Below are 23,306 nucleotides of genomic sequence, written 5' to 3'. Positions count from 1 at the left end.
TTATTTTACATTTATTTTGATTAGAAAATGAATCAAACCATAGATACAGGCAATAGATAATAAAATTGCAATAAAGAGAATAAAAGACAGTAAATAAAATTTTTAAATATCACAGCAGAATACAGTATATTAGAAAGATCTAAATTCTCACTTATTCATAAACTATTTTTATAAATGTGAGCAATCTTAGATGGCATTACATTAATATTACAAGCTTATTCTTAATTACTTAAAACACGATCTACATAAGAAGAATGATAATAGAATTTTAACAGGAAAGCACAGACACTCTGAAACATGACATTTTAAAATGCTGACTTTGTTAAATGCTTTTTGCAGTAGCTTAATATTGAAGAAACAGTTAGTAGCCTCATCAATAAGACTCAAATCTCTTCTAAAAAGCTAATATTCCATTCCCTCCCCTATTTTCTGTATTCTCTCATTCTAAATTTTTGTTATTGAGGGTTCATTAAGCCAATGAAAATGGTTTCTGTCATGATTAGTAGATTACAAATTAGAGAACTTTATATAACTAGTTGAGTTTTATCCAATGCGATAGATGGATCTACTTGTACAAATATCTAATATATATTGTATTAAATGCTATCATTTAATGCAATTTTAATAACCCTAGAAAGTCTACTCTTTTGTTTTCACAATGACTGGTTCTATATCATTTTCTTTTGCATCTACACATCATTTGTTAGTATTGTTGTACATTTTATGTTTTAACTAAGATGTAACTGTCAGCCACCCAGAGTTACCCTATGGTAAGATGGGTGGTCAATAAATTTTATAAATACATATAGACTTATATTTCTTATAATTCTGCCCAAAGAATTAAGGATATAGACGCACAAAATGATATAGCTATCCTTACTAAGGTGGGTAACTTGAAATTACAAACTTACTTTTCAAGTAGACAGCTATTTGAAGTTACAACTGCCAAAACATCTTAGGGAGATATTTATGTGAGCGAGATTCGAACAACTTGACACAATGGTCAGATATGGGAGATTCCATTCTATACCCTACAATGAGCGTCTCTGCATTTGCGGAGCAGCAGAGGTAGAAGACCTGGCTCACATCCTATTTGATTGTTGCTTGTATAAGGGGGTGAGAGACAGGTATCTTGGTCCATATACCAAATGAATGACCCATTGGGATCCCCATATCAAAACAACTTACTTTATGCGTGGCCAGAACCTGAAAATATTTAACACAGCACAGTACTTAAACAAAATGGTTCAGTTAAGATTTGCATATGTGGGACTGATTGGGGTAGATTGTAAGGGTGACACCAACATATAATTTTATGTCATTTTATTCTATTTTATATATTTATGTATTAAATTATATTGTATCTTATTCAAAACTATTGTATTTTACCCTACTCCTATTTTAAATCGTTTGTATAAGATTTTATTGGTGATATGTGTTTGCACCTTACAGGCTTACAGGCTAATCAATGTATTTATGATATGATTTATTTGTCACCTAAACCTGATATTACAGGTTGAGAGAGAATGACTGGCTTAAAATTACCAGCTGGCTTTCATGCTTAAGGCAGAACTAGAACTCACAGTATCCTGAATTCCCTCCCAGGCTTCCCTTGAAGGCTCAAATGGCACTTTGCCTTTTCATATTTTGGAATATTGTTAAGACTTTCATATTTCATCAAACATAAAACTCCTTTAATTGCCTGTGAGCGCTCATCTATACATTCACTGTGTGCATTCTTACATGTATTATTCATACATTCTATTCGTATAATTTGTTTTAAAAAATATGATTGTAGTTTGTTTTTAATGTTTTTAACCTTTAATTTTACTTTGCTGTTTATGGCGTAGTATGGTTTGATTGGGAAGGTTTAACCAAGTAAATAAAGAACATCAAAAATATTCTTTTTTAAATGGGGAAAATTTGGCATTGCAACATTAATTTATTACAGTTGAAGTTATTGACTCTTTAATTATTATTATTGACCCTCTGATTCCTCCCTATTTTCTATTACTTCAATTCACCTATGGCTGAATCCAGTTGGTGAATGGCCTTTTCCAACCTAGTTAAAATTACCCAAATAGTACATGGTAATCATTTCTTGTTCCCTCTTGTAAATGCTACCATCTTTTACCCCTCAATATTTCTATTCATTTTCCTCAATGCAGTTTATTACTGGAAATGATGTTTCACTATTGGTCCTCGGAGTTTTAAAACCTGAAGTAAACAATAGTTTGGTGTGGGAAGAGAATAAAATTAATTATTTTGTGTTATCATTTTCTGTGTAATAAATGTTCACCAATATTAGTCAGTGTAGTCAAGCAATGAAGCTGATAAGTATTTAGCTTTTCTCTTTACTGAGTCATAATTGAAACTATTGTTCCAGCCTGGCTCTAAAAAAGCAGAACTACAGGAAGCGATGGCTTTTAAATGATTCATATGTCCTGATCATCTGTGACTAATCAAATATCCTTTAACAAGAGTAGGTTATTTGCAATGTCCTGGTGTTTATATGAATAGTTTCTACCTGCATGAATCTCTCTGAGATTGAATCATATTACTACTAAAGGAAAAAGGCTACTTATTCCCCATTATTTTTATTTCATCTTCTGCAAAGTAAGGCTAACATTTGATTATTTCTCCTAGCACTGTAATTATTTACTTATAGTAAAAACTAAGACAGATTTTGTTGAAGCATGCATTCAGCAATAATTTGATTAGAGAGTCCTGAATGATTATCTGCACTTTTAGCTCTTAGTCAAAGAAATGAATAGGTATCACAGAAACCCTGACATAAAAACCTAGAAATCTCTTTATGTGATTGTTTAAAGGGTGCATCCATTGTAAATATGGGGCTATGAATAATATCTTAATACTTAGCAGGAAATGTAGTGTGCTTAAGACTTTGGGATATTAGCCCTACTCAGCCTTAAATCTAGAACAAGGGAGCTATCCAGGGTCCTGAAAAAAGTTCTTTTTGATCTGAAATCTAGTAGTTATTTTTCTTGGAACTATGATTCCTTCCTTCCTTCCTTCCTTCCTTCCTTCCTTCCTTCCTTCCTTCCTTCCTTCCTTCCTTCCTTCCTTCCTTCCTTTCCTCCTCCTCCTCCTCTATTTTAAGAATGCACACTTTCTTAAAGCAAGTCTTTCTAAATTGAACAAGCTGTAACACCTATTTGTAATGTTCAATTGTTATGGCCAATTTAGCATTTTTTCCACTCTAAATTGTTTACTCTTCCCACCTTACTACCCAAAAATCTCAGGCAGTTAAAGTTGCCAAGTTGAAAAACATTGGTTTAGATTGTATGGGATGATATAGGAGTCTGGTGTACAAGGAAACATGATTTTCTTTACTGTGTTAGCCTGGAAGTGGATTGCTGCTAAAAGAAAAAAAATGATATCTCTTGGGGAGATTAGATAAAAACTGATAAATGTCATTCTTACTTGAGGAGATTAGATGAGTGGTCCAAGAGAGAGACCACACCAGACAAACACAAAATCACTCTCATTTACTTCCTTCATTTACATCCTGAAACATTCGACAGTAGAAAAACAAAATTAAAAGTAATCATGAGTCAGGTAGTTACAAAACCCTGGTTTGGTGACTCTGTTCAGTGTCAATTTGATGAAATTTCCAAGCTGACTTTTCAGATAGAATTGGAAGGCAAAATCAAATTGTCCAATTGTATGAGTTTGAATAAATTCAATCATCTGGAAAATGCTTGCACTTATGTAAAAATAATTGCTCCCCCCCCCAAATATTCAGATAAAATTGATTTTGATACTTTACCTATTTGGATTTTATCAAACATATAGTTTGATTATCCCAAAGGTGCTTTTTTTCCCCAAGAAGCAACTGGACTTCCTTTTTTTTCTTTGAAGATGTTTCACTTCTCATCCAAGTATCTTCTTCAGCTCTGACTGGATGGAGGGGAATGGAAGGATTTATATTCCTTGCAGACAGTTGGTCATTTGCATTCTTTTAGTGAGTCATTAAAGCCACCTGGAGGTTTATCTGTGTCATCAATAGCAATAGCACTTAGGCTTATATACTGCTTCACAGTGCTTTACAGTCCTCTCTAAACAGTTTACAGAGTCAGCATATTGCCCCCAACAATCTGGGTCTTCATTTTACTGACCTCGGAAGGATGGAAGACTGAGTCAACCTTGAGTGGGTGAGACCCGAACTGCCAAACTGCTGGCAGCTGGTGATCAGCAGAAGTAGCCGGCAGTACTGCATTCTAACCACTGTGCTCATCAAGGTCATCTGAGTGGGGCAAATGGGTGTGGATGACACAGATAAACCTTCAGGTGGCCTTAACGCAGTGATAGCAACCTTTTCAGCACCGAGTGCCGAAAAGATTGTGTGGAAACGTCATGCATGCACGCGTATACTTGTTGGGGCCACGCTTTGCAAAAGCTGAACTTCTGGGTTCTAGCACGCATGTGCACCCAACGATCAGCTGGCTGGTGTGCATGTGCAGGATGGTTTTCAGCACTGCCACATTTGAAGGAATCGTGCTCCGGAAAAGCTGAACTTCTGGATTCTGACAGGCATGTGCACCCGACAATCAGCTGGCCAGCACACAAGCACACACCGGTTTTCGACACTGCTGTGTGCACGAAGGACAGTTGATGTCATGTACGCATGTGCACCAGAAACCCGAAAGACAAATGGGCAAGGCTGTGCATGCTGGGCGACATGGATTTGCGTGCCACTTTGGACATGCATGCCATAGATTCACCATCATGGCATTAACGAGTTGCTAAAAGAATGCAAATGACCAGTTTTCTGCCAGGAGTATAAATCCTTCCATTTCCCACAATCCAGTTAGAGCTGAAAAAGCTTCTTGCATGAGAAGCCAAACATCTTCAAAGAAAAACAAAAAAAATCTGTTGCTTCTTGGGGGAAAAAAGCACCTTTGGGCAATTGTGACCTGGATGACTGAGAATTTCCATAGACATAGTTTGACTATGTGCCATCAGGATTGTGCCAACTCTTAGAGTTTACATAGAGGGAACTTCTCCAGCTACCTTCTCTTGGGAGAGCATGCTCCAATGTGCACCCATCACCACTTTGAATCCATCCATGTTGCTGATGATTGCCCTCCCTCCTTTTCCAACACCTCAGACTTCCAGAAAACTTCACATAATGTGTCAAAATATGATAATTTGTGTCTGGTTAGTTGTGCCTCAAATCCTCAATCTGGATTGATTTATTATATGATTCATTTGTTTGTTTTCTTAACTATCCATGGTATTCTCAAAAGTCTTTTCCATTGCCAAAATTCAAGAGCATTAATATACTTCCTAGCCTATTTTTTCAAAGTCAAATTTTGCTTCTATAGAGTATAACAAGGAAATAGAATTGCACTTAACAATCCTGTCAGTGCAAAATAAATTAACTAAATCTGAACTTCTTGAAAACAATAAGTCTTAAATAGCCACTGAGTATACAAAGCCTATCCTTTGTATTTATTAGATTTTATAGACCCATCTTATAGCTTTCCATATCATTGATACAAAATTGATAAAGAGATTCAAAAGACTGTCTGTTCATAGTTTTTTATATGATTTTACTAAATATTGTGATACAGAAAAGCTATTGTCTGCCATGGAATCAGTTTTAACTAAGCAAATCATGCATACTTAGATATAATTTAATGTAATACTTACTCTTGGAACAAAGAGGGGAAAAAAGCTGTTTTTCATCATAGTAGCCATCTAATTGCTTGGAAATTTAATAGAACATTACATGTATTGTAATCCCCCAAATGCATAATTTAGATTTAATAACATCCTAAGAGTTAGTTTCTGGAACTTAATAAATTTAAAGTAATCTCTATTTTAAACAAAAGATTTTTTTTAACTCTCTTTCTGAAATAATAGGGTGGATGCCTTATATATGCATTCACAATGAATTATAGACCCACTGTTAAGTTGACTATTTCCCTGTGGAGAAGGGATATCTTTTCCTTAAAAATGGCATTTGTTGAATGAATCACTTGCAAGAGTACAAAAAACTGATTTTGGGATTTGGAAGTAGAAATGAAATTAATGCAATGAAAATAAGTTCAGGGAAAATTCATTTGTGATGTGACAAAAATTAATCAATTGAATTTGAGAATGCGCGGGATAGCAGTTAATGTTTTGAACTAGGAATAGAGAGACTCAGGTTCTAGTCCACTCATGGAAGTTTACTTGGTAATTTTGGGCAAACTTCTGTCATGGCCCAAATTACTTCAAAGTGAGTTGTGATGGGGGAAAATAGGAGGTGGCAGTGCCATTTTGAGCTCCAGAATGAAAGGCCAGGATTTAAAACTAAAAAATGAAACACCCTAAAATAAATTAATAAAAGGTTGGGTAATTTCTACTATCGCGTCTTCTGAGAGTCCTGTCATTATTTAGCTTATGCAAATATAGCAATATGTTTAGTTAACCTAGTTTTATGTTCCAGCTTCTTGTGTGAACCCAGTTATTACATAAGCAAAAATGTTTTGAAGGGACACAATTTTTTAAAAAAATAGAAATAAAATTTTAAAAAGGAAAATAAATGTATCCATGAAAGGATTTTTTTTTCATATGTTAGCCCTTTAAGGCAACTTGTGGGCTTGATCTGCTCAAGGCTTCTCAGAAAACAAATGGAAAGTTGGTATTTAAGTCTTTGAAAGGGAAGAGGAGGCAACCTTTGCTGAACAGAAAAAACACACCAGCCTCCTATATTCCCAATATCTTTGATCCCAAACTGAGCAAAGCATTCTACAGAGATAAGTAACAGTTTACTTATGTTCCTCAGATAAGTAGAAGATATAACCAGAGCTGTATACTCTGTTGCTAGACATAAAAATCCCATGATCCATAAAAGGGCATTACAATGTTGGCAATTTTCTTTCAGTCCCATTCCTAGTGATCCATAGCACAGCATTGACTTTTTTCACAACTGTTGCTCATGATTTAACAACTTTATTCAGCTACCAAGATTTTTTTTTCTGGATAGTTACAGAAAGCTAAGACAATATCGGTATTTGTGTGTGTGTGTTGTAATATGTACCATTTGACACTTGGATTAAACCATCCCTGGCATTCATTGACCACTCACTCAAGGAATAATCCTTCTGGAACTCTTCCTGGCTTGCCAATCACTTTGGATTTTAATCACCTTAATTACTTTGCTATCACTCATAAACTTGGCTAACTTACCACTTGTCTATGATCAAGTAAGAAAGCACTAGGCCCTTACTTCCATTGAGAAAATGGCCTGTTTTACTTTCTGTTTTTTAATCACTTAGCAATGCATAAAAGAACAGGGTGTCTTATCCCATGACCTCTTCATTTACAAAAACCTTTGATGAGGAACTCTGTCAAAGTCTTTCTGAAAATCCAAATATACAGTGTTGACAGGGTCACTTCAATCCATGTGCTTGTTGACACTTTAAAAAAAAACCCCCAACAACAGCACCTCATTGACAGTTGGTAAGGCAGGATGAAGATAAAAACTAACAAAGAAAGCCACAGAACCTACGTTTAAGTGTTACAGAGCCTTGGTAGTACAGGAGTTTAAGGCACCCTGTTATTAAGCTTATTAAGACCAGCTGCCTGCAATTACTGCAGGGTTCGAATCTCGCCAAGGCTCAAGGTTGACTCAGCCTTCCATCCTTTCTAAGGTAGGTAAATTGAGGACCCAGTTGTGGGGGCAATAAGCTGACTTTGTATAAATATACAAAAGGATGAAGGCTATTGCTGAGCACATTGTAAGCCGCCCTGAGTCTTCGGAGAAGGGCGGCATATAAATCAAATAAAAAAAAAATGATTGTAACTAGATCCTGAGCAGTGCCTTAGAATTTCTGGATGAAGAAACATCAATAACTGTGGATTCTCATTTTTGAAAATATAAATTTCAACTATCAGAATAAAAATGCAAATGGTTAAAAGCAAGAAGGTTGGAAACTTAGAAAGTATAAAACAAGTTAGTTGTTAGGTAAGAAAGAGGAAAATACATGGGAAAGAATTGATGACCCACCCTCAATGTGTAGATATAAAACATTGGTGGCGCAGCAGACTAAAGCATTGTTAAGTAACACCAGCTGCCTGCAATTACTGCAAGTTCAAATCTCACCAGGCTCAAGGTTGACTCAGCCTTCCATCCTTCTGAGGTAGGTAAAATGAGGACCCGGTTTGTGGGGGCAATAAGCTGACTTTGTATAAAAAAGAACACCGCTGGGGGTGGGGGGAAAGCCCTACTAAGCAGGTATATACAAAAGTATGAAGGGTATTGCTTAATGCATTGTAAGCCGCCCTGAGTCTCCGGAAAAGGGCGGCAAATAAATTGAACCAATAAATAAATAAATAAATAAATAAATAAATAAATAAATAAATAAATAAAATAATTTTGAGAATATGATGTAGTTTTGGATTTTTACCTCAAGGTCAAGGACTACTTTAATGATAGTGTAGTTGTTACTCCCTAAAAAGACTGTGGGTTTTTAAAACCAGGAGAGTCTACATTGTTAAATGCTCTATTTAAGTATTTTGCATTATGTCCCAAAGGTGCTCTTTCAAGAGGCAACTGGACTGTCTGTTTTTTCTTTGAAGATGTTTCGCTTCTCATCTAAGAAGCTTCTTCAGAAAGAAAGAAAAACCAGATAGTCCACTTGCTCTGTTCCATTTGGGACTGTATAGCAAAAGCAACTGAGATAGATAGATAGATAGATAGATAGAGAGAGAGAGAGAGAGAGAGAGAGAGAGAGAGAGAGAGAGGGAGGGAGGAGGGAGAGGGGATAGATAGATAGATATAGATAGAGATAGAGAGAGAGAGGAGGGAGGGAGGGGGATAGAGAGAGAAAGAGAGAGAGAGAGATGATAGAGATATAGATATAGATATAAATAGAGAGAGGGAGGAGGGAGAGGGGATAGATAGATAGATAGATAGATGAGTGTGTGTGTGTGTGTGTGTGTGTGTGTGTGTGAGAGAGAGAGAGAGAGAGAGAGAGAGAGAGAGATCCCCTACAGTTTTTATAGATTTGCTGTTGTACAAATTACAACAGCATAACTTAATGGCCTCAGTATTCTTTACAGAACCTTGAGTGGATTATTGCCTCTTTATTTATTTATTTACTTATCCAAAGGGATTATAGCTGCCCAACTCCAACAGAATTGTAATAGCCAGCTAGTCTACTGGTTACAGCAGTCATTCCCTCAGCCAGTGGTGGGATTCAAGTAATTTAACAACCGGTTCTCTGCCCTATTGATTTCTTCCAACAACCAGTTTGCTAAACTGCTCAGAAAGTTAACAACCGGTTCTCCCGAAGTGGTGCGAACTGGCTGAATCCCACCACTGCTCTTGGCCCAATTTAACTCACAGGGTTATTGTTGCAGGGAAAATAGGAGGAGAATGGTGTTGCCTTGAATTATTTGTAAAAATAAGAAAAGTGGGGTAGAAATAAATAAATAAAATATTGTAAATATGTTACTTTCATATTATAAAGAAGAAATCTCTTATTGGAGAACCATGTTTTCCTAAGGCTACTTCTTAGCACCCAGGTTATAGCTGGAAAATCATATCTTTGTGGATATATTCATGAAATGCTGAAGGATGAGAGAAGAAATGGACGCAGAAGCTGGGTGGGAATATACGTCAATACTTGTGGGCAATTTTGCTCTCAGTAGTTTTGGCTTGAGCCTATCATTGGCAATATTTCCAAGCAACACAGCCTTCCATTTGGCAGTTATTAAGTGAAGCAGCTGCTTATTCTCAACAGTATGTTTTTTTTTTCCCTGACAGTCCATGTATCTACTGTCTGTCCTCCTCCCTAAAACACTAATTGTATGTTATCCAATATAAATTTCCTGGCCTGTTTCAGTGTTTCAGGAAATGAAATGACCAGAGAAAAATTAGGATTTGCTGTTGTTTTTGCAGGGTGTGCCTATCACTGTGGAAAACAACAACAACAGAACTCTAGGGGAGGGTGAAAATATTTACATACACTCTTGCTTGACATTTAAAATGCTCTATTTTGGATTTTGTTTAATACTTTACTAAAAAAAAAATTGAGAAAAAAGACTGTATATTAAAATAAGCTACAGTGAAGATACCACAGAATATCTTTGTGTAAGGTAAGTAAATAATTATTTCAGCTCATTTAATGGGACTGAGTATGTCCCTCTTGTCACATTCAGCTATGTTAATTTTCTACAATAAAATCATAATTAAATCAAATTCAAATGAAGATAATTAACGAATGTTTTTTTCAACACCGTAGCATTTTGAAAATGTGGCCTCACCTGCTTTGCAATTTGTAAGTAATTCATTCATATTTATATTTATGCCTAACTATAGTTACAGAGGATACATGATGTTAACCACCATCTTTGAATTATTGTATATTTAATTTAAAATCTGTGAAATGAAATGGTTGCTGAAGCTGATAAACAAAGTCACCCACTTACACTTGTTTTTGTTTGGCTATTAGTATATATTATTTTAGCATTTGTAAGATGTCTAAAATCTAAATTGCTATTAGTATTTATATATTTAAAATGGGGGTAGGCCAACCAGAAGAGAAACATTTCTCAATCATTGTGTTAATGCAGTTTACTTGTTTAATCATTCATTACAGAAATTAATTAGCATTATGAACTTCAACATTGTATACATTCTATTCATGTGTGTATGAAATAAGAAAGGGGATTACAGCTAAATCTAGCTTATAGTAATACCATTACAGTATAATTCTGTATTTTCTGTTGTTACTTCAATCATATTCCTATACCATTTCATAAATTAAGAGCCTTGGTAGCACAGTGGACTAAAGCACTTTTATTAACATCTGCTGCTTGCAATTACTGCAAGTTCAAATCTCACCAGGCTCAAGGTTGACTCAGCCTTCCATCGTTTCAAAGGTAGGTGAAATGAGGACCCAGATTGTGGGGGCAATAAGCTGACTTTGTATAAATATACAAAAGTATGAAGGCTATTGCTTAACGCATTGTAAGCCGCCCTGAGTCTCCGGAGAAGGGCGGCATATAAATTAAAGCAATAAAATAAAATAAAATAAAATAAAATTGCCTTTTATTCTTTAAAATTCCTTACCTCTCTCATCAACTCCATTCAACCATGACTTTTTGGTTTTCCCCTTCTTTTCAACCCATTCATGTATTTGTTTTGATATTCAAACCTAATTGCTTCTATATGACCAAATATAATTGCTTCTATATGACCAAATATAAGTACTCCATGTAGTTTACCTACTTTTGTATTCAGTTCATTTTCATTCATCACAGATTCATTCTTGATCTTATTTCTTTTTGTTTTATCAAACACATCTCTTAGGTATTCCACTTCTACTGCATCTGACTTTTATATTTCACCTGACAGAGTGTACATAATTCTCACTTCTACATAACAAAATGGGTAGAAGCAAGCTCTCGGTTTCTCAGCCAACAGCTTGGCATTTTCTGCATATATAAAAACAAATCATGTTCCAAAACCATAGGAAGTCCTCATTTAGTGACTGTCTCAGACAGTGACTATTTTCAATTACAACAGTGATGAAAAAGTAACTTTGTGGTCAATAACTGCATTTATGACCTCCCTTTCCGTTCCCCACTCCCCTGCACTCATTGGCCATCTTCCAAGTCATTCTACCCCTAATCTACTCCAGGTCAAAGGAATTTCTCCCCTCCCGTCCCATCTCCTAGGGGATATTATCTCCAGCGAAAATAAGTAGGTGAAAAGTTAAACGTCCCTTTCCAAACGCCTTCGCTTCTCCTTCTTATGTCAGCACTAGAGTAAATGCAGGTTGAAGTGCTGACATCTTGCACTGTTTCTTTCTTAATCATGTGTTTGCCATTACAGTCAGATAGCATGCACTGTTCTGTGCCTAGCCTGTTTTTTTTCATCCTCCTCATAGCTCTGTTGCAGAGGAGATTACTTAAACAAGCTCTGTCTTTCTGAGCTGCTTTTCTCTGCAATGGATCCCTGAAAGTATTAACAGCAAATTAACACGCTTGTGTCTGTGACCTTAATTGATTAGAACCCTGAGCTTACTAGTAGCTGCTGCCGGAAATTGACAAGATCTAGTCAGTTTCACAGTAAAGACTTTTGCTTGCCTGGTAAGCATCCCCTGTTGATCCACTAAGCAAACAGCTGGTGATAGCATACTCCTTTTATATGTATTCTCAGTGTGCTTGCTTGCTTACTCTCTTGTCATCCTTTTCTCTCCAATAAATGTAAATACAACATCAATTATTTTCTTATTAATTATTCCAGCACTGAGATCAGCATTCTCAAAGGTGAGGAATAGGTAGAAAGGTCTATAAGGGTTCTCCTTATGAATTGAGTTTGGATATCTTCCCTACTGTTTGGGCTCAACCAAGTATTTGGGGTCATATCCTTCTGATGCTGTAAAGCAAAGGAAAGTTGAAATAAAGAGCGGTTGCAGTCACTTATATACATCTCTAAAGTCATCTATCCATTAATGCACTGAACAGCTAAGGAAATATTACCCATCCTTATCTTATACCCTGTTGAACATTGAATTATTCACTAAACATCTATTTGTTTTCACACACATTTTATCTCTGCTGTGTGTACCAGTAGATGTTATCGTATCCAGCAGCCTATCTTTATACTTATGAAAAATCCTCTTATTAAAGCCTATTTATTTTTCATATATTTCTTCGTAAATTCTCAATAAACAATATTTCTCAGAAGAGCAAAAATCTTGGCTGTTCAGCTTAAGTGATATTGCAGTTCCCATATTTTGCTTATTCACTTTACATGTTTTTCCATGAGAATTTCATTAAACATTTTTCCAGGCCATTTATCCCTTTGTATTTTTTTCATATTCCTTCTTACTATCCTTCTCTTTGTGTAGGGGAATAAAAGAGGTATTTTCAGCATTCTTCATCAGCCAAATAAATTTAGCCACACTAAACAAATTACACAGATAATTTTTACAATTCTTATAATATTTATGACTTCCTTGCTTAGTTTTTTTTTCCTAAGTATATTAGAAACATTTAAAGAAAATTTAGTTTTTTTCTTGCATGAGAATGCTGCCTTCAGTTCTAGTTTTTTACATAATACTATCACTTCAGTTTCTTTCCATTCACTTCAATACTTTTATTTTTAATTCCATTCATTACAGTGGAAACTCCTTCTTTAGCTCACTTCATTCATTCATTCATTCATTCATTTGCATTCATTTTTACATCCATCAAAATCACTTGGCATTTTCTCTGTTTTCAATTCATAGTTCTTATTTTTTTTCTTGACCACATCCTTTACAACTATTTTCATCTTTATAAACTTTATATTCCATATGCATTATACAATATCTTTCTTCCTGATTTTGCGGTAATCATCCTACTATATGCCTATTTCTTTCAATTCATTATTACACTGAAGATCCTTTTCCTTCCATTAACATAATTGTACACAGTACATTTTTTACCGTGTTCCTTCTTCTATTCATCCTCTTGGCAGATTAATCTAATATATTTTTTTCATACAGGACAGAATTCATAAAAAGAGTTCTGTTCTCTTTCATTGTTGTACTCTTAGTCCAGTTTCTTTCACTTCTTTTCTTTGATGTCCATTGTTTCCCAAGGTCACTGTTAGCAATACCAAGAAGTGGTCTGTTTCATATTTAGAACCCCTCATCACATTTATATCCTAATTATCTCAGTCTTTCATCATAAAGCATAACACATGATGCTTTTATAGTTATATTCATTATTTATCACGTGTATCTATGAATAGACTTATGCTTAAACCATGAATTTGAATCCAACATGCCTTCTTCTAAGTAGGTGCTTAGGTACTTCTAAGTAGATGATCACCAAACCATTAACATTTTAATTCATGCTTGCATTCTCAGATAGTTCAATCATCTTTTCTCTTTTTTTTTTTTTAAAAAAAAGCTTTTATTGGTTTTACCACAACAACACAACACAACACAACTTTCAAAACACAAACACATGATATTTTCTCATCTTTTCTCATTCCTCTCTCTCATCTCATTCCCACCCATCCATTCATGGCAGGGGTGGGTTTAAAAACTCATTGCTACCGGTTTGCTCATGGGCGCGCATGCGCAGAAGTGTCTGGGTGGATGGGCAGAGCCCCCCACTGCCACCACTACCGGTTTGCCTGATCCGGGGCAAACCGGTAGCAACCCACCACTGGGTTGAATATTCTCCCACGGCAGCCCCACCTTCCAACTGTATTCATTCAGAATGTTGCCCCTTTTCCCCCTCCAAGCTCATATATCACCCTTCATTAGAGTGGAACATGCAATTATCACCAACCTACTGATTAATACATTCTTGTGCATCCACAACAATCTGAATGATTCCAGTTCACACTTTCTGCAATACATTTTAATCCTTTCATTCATAATTAAACCTTCCTGCTCCCTCCCTTGCAAGAAATAATCAGTTCCACTCCACCTATTATATCCTTCCCTTTTTTCTTAGTTTCATAGACACATAAAATATTTGTTTTTTTCTTTTTTCAGTTTTTTTGTTTAATCATCTTCTTTACCGTTTACTTCTCTTACATTCCAAGTTGCAATATTTTATGTGCTGTGGTCATCACCAGATTATTGACCTCTGCCACACATCATAGCTTAGGTCAATCACATACTGCTTTTAAGTAAATCAACATTTAGGTTAAGTAATCATAATTAGTCACCCTATGCCACCTGGAGAAATCCCTGTTAACAGAAAAGGACAGTTTCTGATTGGTTTTGGCCCAATTTGGCCAATGAATTACAAGTCCATGTTCATGCTATTCTATACAAGTAGGTCCTTTAATCTAGATAGTATTTGTGAACAAATATATTATTGCCTGAAATAATAGACAATTCTACCAGTTCAGAAATAGATACAATATATTGGCACTCATGGCATGAATATATTCTATTATTTCCTAGGGCATGATGCTTTTTTTTTTTTTTAAATAGTTTTAGACTTCTCCTATGAAATACAATGAAAAAGGGAACTAATGTTAGAGATTGAGATCCAAAAATAATATATCGTAATCATAAAATAAAAAAGGCTATTGATTTTTTTTTAAAAAAATGTATATTTTAACAAACATTTTTAAATGCAGGATTAATTGGGGGGGGGGGAAGCAAAGATTATCTAGTAAGTAGGTAGTAATTCACTAGGAAAAGATGTTTAACTATTTTGTAAGCTAGTGATTACTATCTTCTAGCTAAACGGTAAGATGATTGTAAGTTCTTCAAATATCTGAAAAAAGATGGTATGATAAAATCTTTTCACCACACAGAAATGTTCTGGAAATAATTAAGAAAACACTTTCCAATCATATTAAATTCTCATGTTTGCTTGTAAATCTATTATTTTCCATCACAGCATTTCCATTTTTTAAAAAAAATCAACATAAAAATTTATGGTTTTCGTAATGTATTTGTTTCTTAAAAAGTCATATAGAGAGGGAAAGACAGCCAGATTGTAATTATCTGTTGAAAAAAAAAGGTTGGAAGTCACATATACTGTATATTTCCTAACTTTAGTTTCCTTTTTCTTCTTTTTCTTGTACATTTCTATTTTTCTGGGGTTTTTTCTTCTTTTGTCTTGTATCATATGAAAACTCTAAATAAATATAAGAACCTCATGTGCATAAATACTTTCCTAAATGCATTTTAATCTTAAAATAGTAATTTCCAACTGTTTTGGTGTACAATTTTTAAGCCAAGAATTGCATCATGAAACTGTGATGTCGGAAGGATAATTATATTCCAATCTTCCCATTAGACTAGAAAATATGAATCAGACCAGTTTACATCCAAATTCACAATGATCACATTTCTCAAGCATCCCTAGCAGATGGCTTACCAAGTGGCAACATGCATATTGTGATATGTTACCATATGGTTCTCTGTAGTCACATGGATTGGCGCTCAAAAAATTCTAAACGATGCCATCCAACCACAATAGTCAAAAATTACAGTAAATCAAATTATGTGCTGTTTGCTCCCCATTCAAACGTGTTGCTTAGCTCAGCCATTTTACCTGTTTAATGTGGGAAGGGGTGTTGTTTAGAGTTTTAAAAAGTTGCAGGGCATATATTTATCAAAAAATGGAAACACTGAGTTTAAATATTACTTCTTTACACCACAGCTTCATTTCTTTTCATTCCTGCTGCCTGTCATCAGTATTGTGAAGCCTCAGGCTGTTATAGCTGTACGCACACGTATGCACCCAGAAAGTGATTGCTGCCCTTAAGAGAATGATTAAAGGTTTATTGAAAAATATGAGTTTGCAGGTTTTCTTAGAGATTTTTTTTTTATCCTTGAAGCAACAAGTAAAGTCAACTTATTATGATGCCTATGTAGTAATTAAGTCTAACAAGGAGGACAAAATTGCCTTTTTCTTTTAACATAGTCAGCTTACATTAAATCTTTCCTCAAGTATCGGGGTGCTGGAGTCATTAGGGTAGACAAGACATAGGGAAAGCTACCCCCCAAATAAGAATCCAATGACAAGTTGAGTCATATTATCACAAACAATGCTGTTAGTCAAAAGTATATGAGATGCAAACATGTCTGCTTTCCAGGACAAAACATGGTTGCAATGAAGAAACACGTTTTGACACTTACTTGATGGTTAGGGAATAAGTTACAATTGTGACAGCTGGAAAATAAAAAAACACCAAGAACAGAAAGTCCCATTTCAGTAAAAATGCTTTACATTTGCTTTAAAAATGTTCTATGATTCACACAATGGTGGCAGTCTATGACATATTTCAAAATTTATTAAAACGCTATAACTGCATGACATAGCCAACTGAACATTATTATACCATAATACCTGTCGATGAAACCTGACACCAACTTGTTAAGAGGACAACTATTATATTTGGACTGTAAAAACACAAACCACCATTCTTTGGCAACAATTTCATGTATTAGTTTGCTGCCATCTAGCAGTCATCCAGATTTTTGCATGCCAGCTATGCTAACTACAATTAAAATTTATATTCCATTATATTCAGGTAGAAAAATGGCATTAAATTTAATCCTAGGAAGGTAAAATATCTGAAACTTCCAAGCTCATGAATGTGTCCAAATCATGCTATTGGTTTTGAGGCCATATTTTAAACTGCCATTGTTACTAATTTAATCCCTTCATTGTTCCACATCACTGCTTTCTTTCTTTCTTTCTTTCTTTCTTTCTTTCTTTCTTTCTTTCTTTCTTTCTTTCTTTCTTTCTTTCCTTCCTTCCTTCCTTCCTTCCTTCCTTCCTTCCTTCCTTCCTTCCTTCCTTTTTTCTTTCTTTCTTTCTTTCTTTCTTTCTTTCTTTCTTTCTTTCTTTCTTTCTTTCTTTATAAAAAGGCAAAGTTTAATCAATTTTGTCTATCAGGTTGAAGACTAAATATTCTGATTCTTCTATCATTAACTAGACTAATTGTAATGTGGCATTATTTTTAAAACCACATCTTGCTTATTTTTTATTCATTTAACTTAATCTGAATTAATTACATTGTTTAGATATATTAAGTGTCTCAACTGGAATCTCCATTTCTGTTTAGCAATAGTAGCTACTTTTAGATGGCCAAATTACACACGGAGAAGATCTGGAGAGGAAAATCCAGTGGGGATCTTTGAAGTATAAATAGGCAATGCATAGTTCAAATGTAGCCTCTCTGTCTCCCCCATTGTTACATTCTGCAGAAGAACCCAAGGTCACATGGCCAACACCTCACCTGATATGAATATGCTTATCTGACCAATTTGGGAAGAGAGGGCCTGCTGAAACTTCACTCCTATTGTGTGAGAAACAGCAGCCTCAACAGAAATACATGCAACTCCCGCCCCCCCCCCCCAGTCTCATTTAAATTCTATACACATGTTAAAATTGTTTTATTTCAGCATATTAGAGGTTCCAGCAGAGTGACTGTGGGTTTTATCTTCCTTTCCAAGGTAGTTTTTTTGTTTCTTTTATTTATTTATTTATTTATTTATTTATTTATTTATTTATTTATTTATTTATTTATTTATTTATTTATTTATTTATTTATTTATTTATTTATTGGTTCGATTTATATGCCGCCCTTCTCCAGAGACTCAGGGCAGTTTACAAGGCATTAAGCAATAGCCTTCATACTTTTGTACCTGCTTAGTAGGGCTTAGCCCCCCCCCCCCCAAGCGGTGTTCTTTTTTATACAAAGTCATCTTATTGCCCCCACAATCCGGGTCCTCATTTTACCTACCTTTGAAAGGATGGAAGGCTGAGTGAAACTTGAGCCTGGTGAGATTTGAACTTGCAGTAATTGCAGGCAGCTGGTGTTACTTAACAGTGCTTTAGTCTGCTGCCACCAAGGCTCTATTGCTTTAATTATTTATTATTATTGGGTTGTCTTGGTGTTTTTTTGGGGGGGGGGTCTGTGTTTGGGTTGACTTGCAAGCAGTGTAAATAAAACATGAAAATAAATAAACTCAATCACAAACCATCTAATTGACTTCACAATGATTTTCTGCAGTTTCCAGAAAATCGGTCTGGTGGTTATTACCTGGGCAAATGGAAACACACACAGTAGTGTCCACAACCACTGCATTCTGGAGCAGTTGAAGCATATTTCAGTAATCCAGACAAGAAGACAAATTGAAGGGGAAAAAGTCCCACCCGCATCCTGTGTGATCCAAAGTGATCCATAAATATGAGAAACACTGTTTCAGTGCTATAAACCAGATTGAAATCCTGCTGGAAAGATTACAGATAATTTGCTTCCTCTGGTGGGCCTTTGAAGCTGTAAGCCAATCACCCTAAGATGAAAGGTTGGAGACTGGATCAAAGTTTCCACAACTTCTGAGTCCAAGGAGAAATGCGCCATCACCTGTTTTCAAGCAGAGAGAGAAGCATCCGCCATAGCTTGGAATCCAACTTCATTTCATCGCCTGGGAAGCCTTAACTAGCCAGGAGAAGAAAGGGTCTAAAGAATAGATAGTAGAGCTTATAGCCCCAGGGACTTCCCAGGCTGAAACTGAATAAAGACATAATAGTTTAGAACATTTAAGCCCCAAACAACAAGAGCAGCCACAACAAATAGAATCCATCAGCAAAAATGTTTCAGTCACAAACATTTTTTAGCACTTCTGCTCCTGAGACAATCAGCTAATAGAAAATAATGAAAACCCATGGCAAAGATCCACAGCTTCCTTCCCTAAGCACTGTGGGAGCTCTGCAATCATTCTCTGGCTGAGGCTAGAGCTGTCACTTCCAAAGTAATAATCTCTCTCCTCTCTTACTCCACCTCCCTTGGCTTGGAAATTTCCTTTTAATGAGAGCTTTGGGGGAAATCCATTTAAAACTGCCTCCATCTGTATTTTTTCAAATCTGTAAGTGGATTTAAAGCTTTAGGAACAGTCCAGTTTGCTCTAGAAAAAGGCCAGCTGTCTCTGAAATCGACTGTTTCCATTCATTTGTTTTTGTCAGTGTAGTTCCTTAGTAGTGTGCCCTATCATGTTACTCGAAGGGTTTTCTTGGCGCTCAAAGATTCTGTTGCAAGTCTTCTGCAGCAAGACCTGGGAGCCTCACAGGGTGACAAGAGCTCCTATCAGGTCTTTTCCACACTCCACATCTATCAAATTATTTCCTAAATACAAGGGACAAAGGCAGCGCTCGATCTAGACAGTCATGCAGTACGTGAGCTGCGATGCCCATCTGTCAGTGTTGAAATCTACTAAGACATGCTTGGCATCATGACTCTAACTGAAAAATAAGAGAGGGATCTGCCAGCAAACTTGCCTATCACAGTGGTCAGATAGAGCTTTGCTACTTGCTCAAGCAACATTTCTTTTTCAGCTGTGTGATATTGAGTTCTAATCCTGCTCTCCAGACCTAATTTGTAATCCACAAAACTGATTTTCATGTAGAATGCACACTTTGCAAGAACATCATTTAAGGGTTGAGGAGACTTGTCCAGCACTGCATGTGAGGGAAAGCATGTGTCTGTTGTTTGGGGAGAGTTGCATAGGTATTCCGTTTATATTTCTGCAAATGTTATGTTCTGGCTAGAGTGCACGGAAACATCAAAGCACAGAACAAGAAGTCGCATCAACCAATCAGCAGGCTGGCCATGCATCTCCTGCACAGTTGGGATTTGGGAGGTGTTTGTGTTGATCATCTGAAGTCATCTGCTACCTATATGTAGCATCAACCCCTTCTCAACATAAGTATGCAGAGACAGGTATGGGCAGTAGCGGGCAACTTCAAGTCAGCCTTTACCTGTTTTCCTACAATTGAAACTTAATATTGCTTTTAATATTAACCAGACCCTTTATCCCTGAGAAAAAGGACAAATAGGATTTGCATGTTAGTTTGGTGCAAGTACCTGAGAAAAAGATGGTATTTCTACAAACCCATTCCTTCAAAAAAGCTAGATGTCATCTTTTCAAGTCATTTTGGGATAATTGTCTCTGTCTTTACAAATGTAGATAATGCAGTAGGAGAAATTCAGCATTTTGCTTCATTTCATTTTAACACCACCTGATGTGCTCCAAAATTTTGAACATCTGCAGGAGGTTTATGGTATCTCACCCACAATTAAATCAAGCAGAAGAGATCTAGAGGCAGCTGGCTCACAAATTTACTACATGCAGAGATGCCAGCCATGAGGAAAAAACTAATGATGTTGAAATCAAGAGAAAGCTACAGTTTCAGTAGAGTTAACTGGGTCACCAGAGTTGTTACTCAACATTAGAATTTTGGTAAGGAAAACATGTAACATATATATTACAGCTTTTCCAAAATAGTTTTTTTTCTTTTAATTTAGTACAATAACTATGCAGATAAGCTCAACAGCATTTCAATCCATTAAAGTCTGGCAATGATTATGAAATTTAGGAGAATGGTCAGTTTCTAAATATTTTAAATATTTTAGACAAAGAGAAACCTTTTTTTCTTTTTGCAGTCTGTTGGAAAGTTACCAAAAATTGTTAAACAACTGACACTGTAATAATCATATTGATAATTATCTCATTATAAAGTTTTTACCTTTGACAACCATTCCAACAATACAAGTCAGGAAAAAATGACTTACAAAACATGGGAAAATGGAAGTCTTTCATAATGTCACAAATAGAAGTTACTGGTTGAAGTATTATTAAAAGCTAATTCTCAGATGCTGATATTTCTTCAACCGTTTAATTATAAAATAGTATTATTACTCAAAACCTGTACTGAGGATATAATTTCCTAAAAAGGAGGACTAGAGGTGACATGATAGCAGTGTTCCAATATCTAAAGAGCTACTACAAAGAAGAGGGGATCAACCTATTCTCCAAAGCACCTGAAGGCAGGTTAAGAAGCAATGGATGGAAACTAATCAAGGAGAGAATAAACCTAGAACTAAGGAGAAATTTCATGACAAAACAATTAATCAATTGAACAACTTGCCTCCAGAAGTTGTAGGTGCTCCAACACTGGAGATTTTAAAGAAGACATTGTTTGAGATGGTATAGGATTTCCTGCTTGAACAGGGGGTTGCACTAGAAGAACTCCAAGCTCCCTTCCAACTCTGTTATTCTGTTATTCCTGGAGAAATGTAGACTGGAATGTGACTAATGCTACATATCTGGCATGTTATTCATTATGGAGAAATTCATGAACCCAAATAAGATATTCAGCAAAATACATTGTGTAAATTCAGATGTATGAGAGAGAGAAAAAAAGAGGGAGATTTTAAGTGGGTTTCACCCAAATAAGTAGTTCAGTTTAATCTCTGCTCTATTTACTTCACAAGCACTGAATTGTTGAAACCATACATTGATTTGGAGGAATCTGATTCCATTCCATGATTCCATTCCACTTTTCCATGCAACTCAGAAAGTTGATTTCATTTAGTGGTTAAATTGATTTTTTCTCATCGCCCTATTCATATTTGCAAGTTACAATTCAGCTTTTTATTACAAGCAGGGGAAAGTTTTGGACTGTAGATTGCATGTGGCCCACAGTGAATTTCATGCAGATAACTCCTAGAAAAATTAGAAAGAAAAACCAGGTAAATGCTGAAATTGACCCAACAGTTCTGAACAATGATTAAATCAGGACTGTTTCAAGAAGAGAGGAAATGGGGAAACCAAAATAAATATGGAAGTCGGGAGAAATCCTTTGTAAACATGGTCAGTTCAGGTCTGTGCAAATCAGCACAGTCCTATTTTTTTTACTCTTTATCTTTTTTAATCCTTCACCAATATGTGATTGCAAGTGTAGTGAAGGAAATGTTCAGTTTTATTTGCTAACTTTAATTTTGCATTCCTGTCCTGGTAAGATATTTTCAAACTCATTAAGAACTCCCTTGATACTTTCATGGATTCTTTCCTTGTTATTGCTAATTTAAACTATTTTTACTGTCTTGTGTCATGCACATTAAATTTGCTTGGAAACTCCCCTGCTAGTTTATGACCTTGTTCAAGGGGACAATCTGTTAGAAAATAATGAAGGCCTGTCCCAGTTAGAATTTGAAAAGTATCATACTATCATTATATGTCTAATCTGATAGTAGTAAAGAAATACAGGGACCAGTTCTGTAGCTTGTAATTTACCGGTGAATAATAATCACTAATGAATTCTTGCATTTATATTTTCAGTTCATGCGATTTTTTTTCTTCCTTTCAATAGCAGAGGCATTGTTAGTTAACACTTATTTTGTAACAATCACAGAGACAGTATAGAATGGCATGTCATTGCTTTTTATCAAGGGAACATAGGAAGATATTGAAGCAGAAGTGTTATGCAACCTGTTAATTTGGGGACACGCAAATTTATTGATTTGCTTTATTGATTTTCAGTTGCTCTTCTCTGCAGCTTATATTTATGCATAATGTTCCATCCCAAAGCAAGGACATCCACATGCAGAAAACCTCGACAGTCCAATCCACGTAATTTAGATTTCCATGACAAATGAGACAAGAAGTGGTACCCTTGAAAAAATGTCTACAAAGCATAACTATGTACTAATTATGATGATTATCAGAACAAATTCTATCTAATCAGAATTATTTTCCAGCAGTGCTCAGCAGAGGAATCTAGATTGACTCAAAAACAGTGATCTAAGATAACAGCTGTAGTGAAGAGAAAATGCATATTCATAACCATGGATAAAATTCATTTTTAAAACCAATAATGATTGATTTTTGTCATGCTCTTAGGATCAGACAGTCCAAAGAACCATAAGTTACTTTATTTTAGCATCTTCTGTACCTTTCTGGTCCAAGAACATAGTATTATTATATGAAGAGTCAGAGCCTCTATATTAAATTAGATTAGATTAGATT

Source organism: Pantherophis guttatus, chromosome 1 (assembly GCF_059756535.1).
Source record: "Pantherophis guttatus breed Tessera chromosome 1, ASM5975653v1, whole genome shotgun sequence".
NCBI lineage: Eukaryota > Metazoa > Chordata > Lepidosauria > Squamata > Colubridae > Pantherophis > Pantherophis guttatus.
The sequence above is the reverse complement of the archived record's forward strand: the minus strand, read 5'-3'. Positions refer to the sequence as shown.